Genomic DNA, 8,511 nt, shown 5'->3' on the forward strand with positions numbered 1-8,511 from the left:
ACATGACACGCCAAAGCCTTGGGTCTCAAAGACCAGGGCTATGTAACCACAGACCCTCGTGTTTAGTGAGGGAAATATCCAAAGTCTGGATACAGAAGGCGTCACCACGACTGGAGACTCGGGAACCTGCGAGACCTTGGGCGTAAGACATGATCTCATCCACGTAGCTCACACAGGCACGTCAGTTGATTCAGAATGGACGAGAATCTCTTTCTTGGAATTCAAGGAATCCAATAACTTTTGTCACGTGACCAAGATTTTCCGTTAAACTCGTCTGTCCCCGTGAAAAGATAAAGATCAGGATACAATAAGCATTTAGGAACAACCTGACTTTTTCCCCTTGTTTTATATATGGTTACGAGACCCTGGAAACTATATGCTTCAGCATTTCTTCTGATTATATAATCACTTTGAAACCTGCATTGAACCCCAAAGACGTATCTTCTGGGCTTGTGTGTTTCTACTTCCTCGGCGAGGGGCGTCATGGCGCATAATAGGGTTCAGGGACGATGGCACGGCAAGGGCAAGGCTTCCATGAATTCTGGTACACCTCTGTATGTACGAGACTTGTGTCTCCTACACACACACACACACACACACACACACACACACACACACACGATAATACACGATAATAGCGTTATGTACACCACCAATTAAGTGACAATATCAGGTTATTGATATGCCTATGCTATTATATTATTAAATTCCAAAGATAATATTATTTTGTAACTACTACGTAATAGTGGTATTTCTTTCACGTCGTTCTTTCCTTGTCTTGTGTGTACTTGCTTACGAGTGTTACCTGTCATCACGTTGCAGGCAGGTTAATGAAACGGTTCTCCGCCAAGTAAACCATTGCCAACCATAGTGTTTTTAGCTCTCCAGCTGAGCAATTATTACTGCGTTATTCCACCGTTTACCCACCGTCCCTCTCTACTTCACCTGTTGAGTAATTAGTTAATAAGAGGAGCTGGAAATTTGTGGCCGTGGTTTCGAGGCCTCAGTGTTGGTGGATCCCTGAGCTTCATGTGTTGGCAGCGACGTAACCCGTTGCGTGGAGAGACTGTCGGAGCTCCAGCTGTCAGCCGTCAGGCATCGCACGGTCTGGTATCAATCAGGTTGGCAGAGACTCACCATCACTTATTACATAATGGTATCTCGCCGCCAGCCATGCTATTTACTTCACCCAGTTCAAAATTTCTTCTTACAGCTCAATGGAGGAATTTTGGAGAGAGAGAGAGAGAGAGAGAGAGAGAGAGAGAGAGAGAGAGAGAGAGAGAGAGCTGACGTATCTCTGAAAATGAATCAAGGATCTCCAGTATTTGATATTTATTAACATTTGTTCACTTATTGAAGTTTGTAAGTTAGTAAGGCAAGCATTAGCCCCTTTGTCAGATTTTTTTTAAAACCATGCACTATAGAGTGAATCTCGTAAACGCGAGGCTTGTGTCGTCACCACTACCGCCCCCGCCACCGCCCCCGCCACCGCCACCGCCACCGGCCCCGTCCCCGCCACCGCCAGGCCGCCTCGAGGGTAATGACGTGTTGGGGTGCAAAGTGGAGGCATCATACATCGACCCGCAGGACGCTTAATGCCACCACTCCTTTGACCCTGAATGGAACCCCGCACCTCCCTGCTTCCTTTGTCTTGTGCTGGATTATCTTCCTCATCATTCATTATGACACCAAAAACAGAAAAAAAATACTGTAAGGTACCATTACGTAAATGAAAATTGCACATATTCATAGAAACTGATCAAGAAGAGCCTTATAAATTAAATGTATACATGATGCCTGCAAGATCCCATTATTCTCAGAACCATCCTTATTTCGCGCGTCACTTGGTTTCTCTATGTCCAATTTACTGAGTTTTTTTCTCACTTTTTTTTTCTTTAGGATGGTAATAAAATTGTTGGTTCCGGATGATATGATTGTTTCCCAGAACATACGCAATAACTTTACAATACACAATATCTGGTGGTCAGGAGTCTAAGAAAACTGAAAATTGTTGAAGATTTTTATTGCCGTTGTGTCTGATATCTTTAATCAACCTTATTTTATACTGTTCGTTTCTTGTTTTTGTGGGTTTTCATGGTGATATAGTTTGGGCCTCTCATAGCGTGCAGGCAGAGTGTGAGTCAAGAAAGCATATACAAGAAAACTTTAGAACATGAACGAGTTTAATGTGTTGACTGAAATTTGATCGTGAGAAATATAGTCACGGTGTTCGGCAATAAGTCTTTCAGGTGAGTAACCTCCTTGTGACGAGCGAGTTATACTGAGCCTTCCAAACAGCACACAATGCCACACTATGAGGACACTATTTCGTATCGATAAGACCATCTATTCAGGCGGTGATGTACATCCAAGACCACGAAGGAAGGAAGGGACCGAAAACCAATTTTGGAGAAGAAAGCCTGTGATGTGACAGGGGAGGGTAGGGGCGGGCGATCTAGACAAGAGGACCTTAGTGTCACCGCAGAAGGATAAGCATATCTCTCTCTCTGTCCTTACACACCAACAAACTAGTACTTGCTGACGCCGTGTGTGGGAAACTTTGCATGAGCGGATCCACAACAGCGCACAGTAAAGGTTTGGTCTCATCGGCCGTGTGTGAGGCGACGGCGATTATGTAATTAATTCGTGTGTCTAGGGACCTTCGGCGCGTCAGCGTATTAGAGACGCCCTTCTAGGCTTCTGTTTGTAATTTTGCTCGTTATGTTACTGACAGACGACCATTTGATGCAAAATTATAATAAATCCTTGAAGAGTCCGCAGCGTCACGGGACCGCTTGGACGCACGTGGCTCGAAAGTCCGCCACCACCAAAGCAACATGAACACCAAGAATATTCAACTTACATGTTGGTCTCGTATATCATGGCATCAAGTATCAGACTCTTTACGTGCACCAGACTGAAGAAGGGAAAAAAACGCATGAATACTTTATTTCTCTATTATTCGCAGGAGTTGATGGAAGCCAGAGTCACATGTCTTCTTTTCATTTCACGTGCCACGCTGACAGCAAACACTGGTTAGTAGTGGGATGACCTTGAAAGTCTCCAATGGTGGTGAGCTGCAGGCGCACATTGCGTGTCACGCCACCAACATTAATTCTGGCCTATCCGCTCTTATTATGTATGCTATTTTCATAGCACAAGATCTTTCCCTGAGGAATAGCCTGGTGGTGGTGGCCTTGCTTGGAAGTGTTGTTCGTAGAATGCCTGTGCACAACGACGCCCACTCGCTGTTCGTTTCCGTGCCCGGCGCCTAACGTCCAGCACCGCGGCTGGTCTGGTGGTGCTGGCTCAGGCTGGTTCAGGCTTGCCATGGCTCCTGCTTCCCCAGCCCTCCCACGAATCGTTCTGGCCCGAGGTGCGTCATTTACAACTTCTTGTCACGATTTTACTTTGTTGACTTAAGCATAAAAGAACAGAAAGATTTGAACAAAGGCAACACTGACACTGCGGTTCATCAGACACGTAAGGCTGAGAATTGTCCAGATGCACCTTCTTGCATTCTCTTTTGTGAGGCAAATGGTATACACATATTTACATTGTTTAGAGTAAAATGATAAACAACAAAATAAGTTTGACAAGCAAGCAAACAAATAAATGTTAATTCCTTTTTTAAACATCGGAAAGATTTGCTGCGGCTCCTGAGTGATCCTCGACATTCTGACGTAACTGGTGGAACTGTTGCTTTGCCCCTGAAACCTGTCTGACACGCACCTTTCTTATGGCCAGTGGATCCTCAGACAAAGATCACTGTGTGTGTGTGTGTGTGTGTGTGTGTGTGTGTGTGTGTGTGTGTGTAGTGTGCTGTGGCGTGAGGTGTGTGGAGGTCACAGTGTGCCGTGTGCCTTCATGGTGCTGTAGGCCCGTGATTACCCTGGAGGTGTGGTCAGAGCCGCCGTCCCTCTCATGATGACTGATACAAAAACTGCACCAATACAAACAATGTACGTACACGATAACTTGGCAGAGGAACCTTGGCTTTCCTTTCGTGGTAGTAATAACTATATGCTAACTTTATTGTAAGTTGGATGTCTATTGCTTACTGCAGATGCACACACACACACACACACACACACACACACACACACACACACACACACACACACACACACACACACACACACACACACACACACACACACACACACACACACACACACAGAGAGAGAGAGAGAGAGAGAGAGAGAGAGAGAGAGAGAGAGAGAGAGAGATGTGTGGATGAGCGATTGAGTTAATAAAATGAAGAAAGGACGTAAATAAGAAATCAAAGAACTTCATATTTTATGGTTTCAGTTCTCTCTTGATCGTTCCGTGGTCTCTCCAACTGCAGTAGTCACAAGGACGTGATCATCTTCACAGGGAAGGTTATATAAATATCATAACTCTCCTTGTCAAATCAAAACCCTTAGTGGAGAGCATAGCAATAATTGCACATGATAGATGAAATGTTCGGTTTTCATGACAGTCAGCAGTCTCGGATAGCCTCAATGATGGCTACATCATCCTAGTCATCTTTGTTGAGTGCAAGTGAATCAGCCTCTATAGACAATGGATACAACCCTCAGTTAGAGAGATGAAGCCCCGGTTGTCTCCATGGAACATATCCACTGATGTCTCTAAGACCACAAAGATTACATGTAGTACAAAAGTATTTTTAGTGTATAGCAAACCAGCCATGAACAAATCCATGCACAATTTTAAGCTATTTTGGTCTTCTAGGATTGACAAGGTACATAATTAAGTGCAGAAAAAATTTTATGGTTGCATGTGTCTCAGAGCCAAGTTTATTTACACTGTTCACTGTTCACTGTTTGATCTGCTGCAGTCTCTGACGAGACAGCCAGACGTTACCCTACGGAACGAGCTCAGAGCTCATTATTTCCGATCTTCGGATAGGCCTGAGACCAGGCACACACCACACACCGGGACAACAAGGTCACAACTCCTCGATTTACATCCCGTACCTACTCACTGCTAGGTGAACAGGGGCTACACGTGAAAGAAGACACACCCAAATATCTCCACTCGGCCGGGGAATCGAACCCCGGTCCTCTGGCTTGTGAAGCCAGCGTTCTAACCACTGAGCTACCGATACGAACAGTTGCCTGTGAGTAACTGAGTACGTTCAGGATTTGTTGATTTTCATAAGATAACGAAAAAAAAAAGAAGAAAAAGGAAATGGAAAAATGTGTGTGTGTGTGTGTGTGTGTGTGTGTGTGCGCGTGTGAACGCGCGTGTGTGTATGTATGTGTGTAATTCACCTCGGTTGTCTGCTGGTCACCCAGCCGGTCTTCCCCATTACGGAGCGAGCTCAGAGCTCATAGACCGATCTTCGGGTAGGACTGAGACCACATACACAACACACACCGGGAAAGCGAGGCCACAATCCCTCGAGTTACATCCCGTACCTATTTACTGCTAGGTGAACAGGGGCCACACATTAAGAGGCTTGCCCATTTGCGTCGCCGCGTACCGGGACTCGAACCCGGCCCTTTCGATTGTGAGTCGAGCGTGCTAACCACTACACTACGCGGTGTGTGTATGTGTGTGTGTGTGTGTGTGTGTGTGTGTGTGTGTGTGTGTGTCACTGTTTGATCTGCTGCAGTCTCTGACGAGACAGCCAGACGTTACCCTACGGAACGAGCTCAGAGCTCATTATTTCCGATCTTGGGATAGGTCTGAGACCAGGCACACACCACACACCGGGACAACAAGGTCACAACTCCTCGATTTACATCCCGTACCTACTCACTGCTAGGTGAACAGGGGTTACACGTGAAAGGAGACACACCCAAATATCTCCACCCGGCCGGGGAATCGAACCCCGGTCATCTGGCTTGTGAAGCCAGCGCTCTAACCACTGAGCTACCGGGCCGTGTGTGTGTGTGTGTGTGTGTGTGTGTGTGTGTGTGTGTGTGTGTGTATGTATGTATGTGTGTGTGTGTGTGTGTGTGTGTGTGTGTGTGTGTGTGTGTGTGTGTGTGTGAGAGAGAGAGAGAGAGAGAGAGAGAGAGAGAATGTGTGTGTGTGTGTGTGTGTGTGTGTGTGTGTGTGTGTGTGTGTGTGTGTGTGTGTGTGTGTGTGTGTGTGTGTGTGTGTGTGTGTATGCGTATGCGTATGCGTGCGTGCGTGCGTGCGTGCGCGTGTTTTCTATATGTTATTATTACTATTCTGCGATCATCATGTTGGTCATTATCATCATCATCATCATCATCATCGTCCTCATCATCATTGTTATAATTATCATCACCATCCTAATCATAACCATACTTTTTACGAACACAAATCTTTCAGGAACTGCCCACCGTGACCAGTCATTATACAGGCGAAGAAATCCCGCACCTCAATACCGTTTTCATTAATACTGACAGTCACTGGACTCCCCAATGCAAGGTGGCAGCAGTTTCCAATACTTCTGAAGGGGAAGCAGGCAGCCGTGATTCACCTCCCGGGAAGAACTTGTTACGCTATTCCGGGAGCTGCCGCTTCTACTGAGCCCTCCCGCACGTATTACGGTATTATGCCGGCGGGTAATTTGACCCCGCCTGGGAGAATAATTTGGGCTGGTAGGCGGCAGACTCCTCCCGTGAGCTGCTATGGTCCAGCCCGGCGGGAATAGCAAGCAGCGGCCATAATGATTTGATGGGAAGCAGAGGTGCAGTGTTGACAGGATCCATCCCATTCCCCCCTCCTTCCCTTGTCTCTCTGCCTTTGTCTTACCTGCTCCGAGAAGCTACGCATATAACTCAGCATAGATAGTTGTAAATCAGTGTTATTTGATCTCTATACTGCTTGAATGCTTTAATTTTTGCGTGAACGTACAATCAGTGGCTGAACTAGTGGGTGCTCGTCGGCAATTTCAATACAGCGGCACAGAAAGACAGCCATCGCGCGGTGACATGTTGCCTCCTTAATGACAGACTGGTAGGTCATACAAGCGACTTTGACTTTTCACTCCGACCTGCGTCCAACAGTCACAACAGTCACCGCTGGAAATTGTAAAACTATTCAGTGTCTAGGCGAAGATAAGGATCACAGGTGTTGCTCCCCTCCTCACTCCCTCCTTCCCTTCCCTTCCCCTCCCCTCCCCATGGCTGTAAAACATGAAGTGTCTGCCTCTAGGGGGCCGCCGCTACACGCACCGCCGGCTCGACCAAGGAACGAACAGGGAATGAACACGCCAACTTCCAAGCAGTCAGGGGAGGAAAGGTAGGATAAGAGAGGGAAGGAGGAAAATTTGTAATATAGCTATCTCTCTCTCTCTCTCTCTCTCTCTCTCTCTCTCTCTCTCTCTCTCTCTCTCTCTCTCTCTCTCTCTCTCTCTCTCTCTCTCTCTCTCTCTCTCTCTCTCTCTCTCTCTCTCTCTCTCTTTTTTTTATTTAAACATAATTTATACAGAAGAACATGTACCCAAAGGCGCACTGTCGTGTGCTACCTATTCTAAGGGTACTACAATCTATTTCTCTACAATATTTACAAGACTTAAAAATAGATAATATACAAGATGGTCAGCATGTAAATGGAGCACTATTCTTTTCACTTCACTAGCACTATTCACGCACTGCACTACACTGAGTGTCACGTCACAAAGAGTGTCAGAGGAGTTGGCAGTGTCTGTCTCCACTTATGTGCCATCAGTTTGACACTGTGTGTGTTCATCTCCTGGACGTGAGGCACCGCGGCCGTGAACAAGTTCCACATCCTGGAGACGCGTCCTGCGAAGGTGCGTTGATGCTGACACCCGTGGGATCGCGGCACCTCTACGGCGTCACCACCATTGAGCACCGTTCTCGTGCTCCGTGCGGTGACTCTCAGAGGATGACGCAGCCCTGCCAGATGTGGCACTCTTTGCACCTGTGCCTTATGGAACACTACGATTGCCGCCACATCTCTGCGGTGTTCCAGTGAATCAAGAGGACGCTCAGGCTCTGGGTGAGGTGGTATTGCAGCATCTACTAGCCGTATGGCGCGGCGTTGGATGCTGTCCAGTCTCCTTCTGTGTGTGGCGGCACAGGACATCCAGGAGAGAGCTGCGTACTCAAGGTGGGGCCGCACCTGTGCCTTGTACAGCAGCAGTCTCCCTTCCTGTCGAGGAAACTGGCGATCCTTCTGAGAGCGGAGATCCTGTGAGAGGCTTTCTTGGCAATGGTTTTGACATGGCTGTCAAACCTCAGCCCTCGATCCACCTCCACTCCAAGTATCTTGACGTCATCTTGGAGTGGGAGAGCAGCAGCGCCAAAGACAACTTTCCTGCCATTGCTGCCATGGCGGCTGGGGACCGAGAGACAACCATTGCCTGTGTCTTCTCCGGCGCGAATGTCACTTGCCAGCGAGCACCCCACTCCTCTATCACTCGTAGCTGCTGATTGATGGCCTCAGCAGCCCGCCCACTGTCCTGGCGTGGATAGGTATAGGAGAGGGTGCAGTCATCAGCATAGGCCATGACTCCTGGCAGTAGCTGGAGAAGATCATCCACGTAGATATTCCACAGGA

General features: G+C 47.4%; 1 protein-coding gene across 3 annotated transcripts in view; it reads left to right on the plus strand.

Moving 5' to 3' along the window:
• The window catches only part of LOC123515081, a 35,515-nt gene that overhangs the window by 8,085 nt on the left and 18,919 nt on the right, over positions 1-8,511 (plus strand). Inside the window, exon 1 of one of the 3 annotated variants that reach the window (XM_045273497.1) lies at positions 7,129-7,227. The exons of the other annotated variants lie outside the window; for them this stretch is intronic. The gene's annotated coding sequence lies outside the window, so the exon portion shown is untranslated. Of the gene's footprint in view, positions 1-7,128; positions 7,228-8,511 lie in introns of those variants that run through there. 3 annotated transcript variants of the gene reach the window in all.

This window comes from Portunus trituberculatus, chromosome 38, assembly GCF_017591435.1.
Source record: "Portunus trituberculatus isolate SZX2019 chromosome 38, ASM1759143v1, whole genome shotgun sequence".
Lineage (NCBI taxonomy): Eukaryota > Metazoa > Arthropoda > Malacostraca > Decapoda > Portunidae > Portunus > Portunus trituberculatus.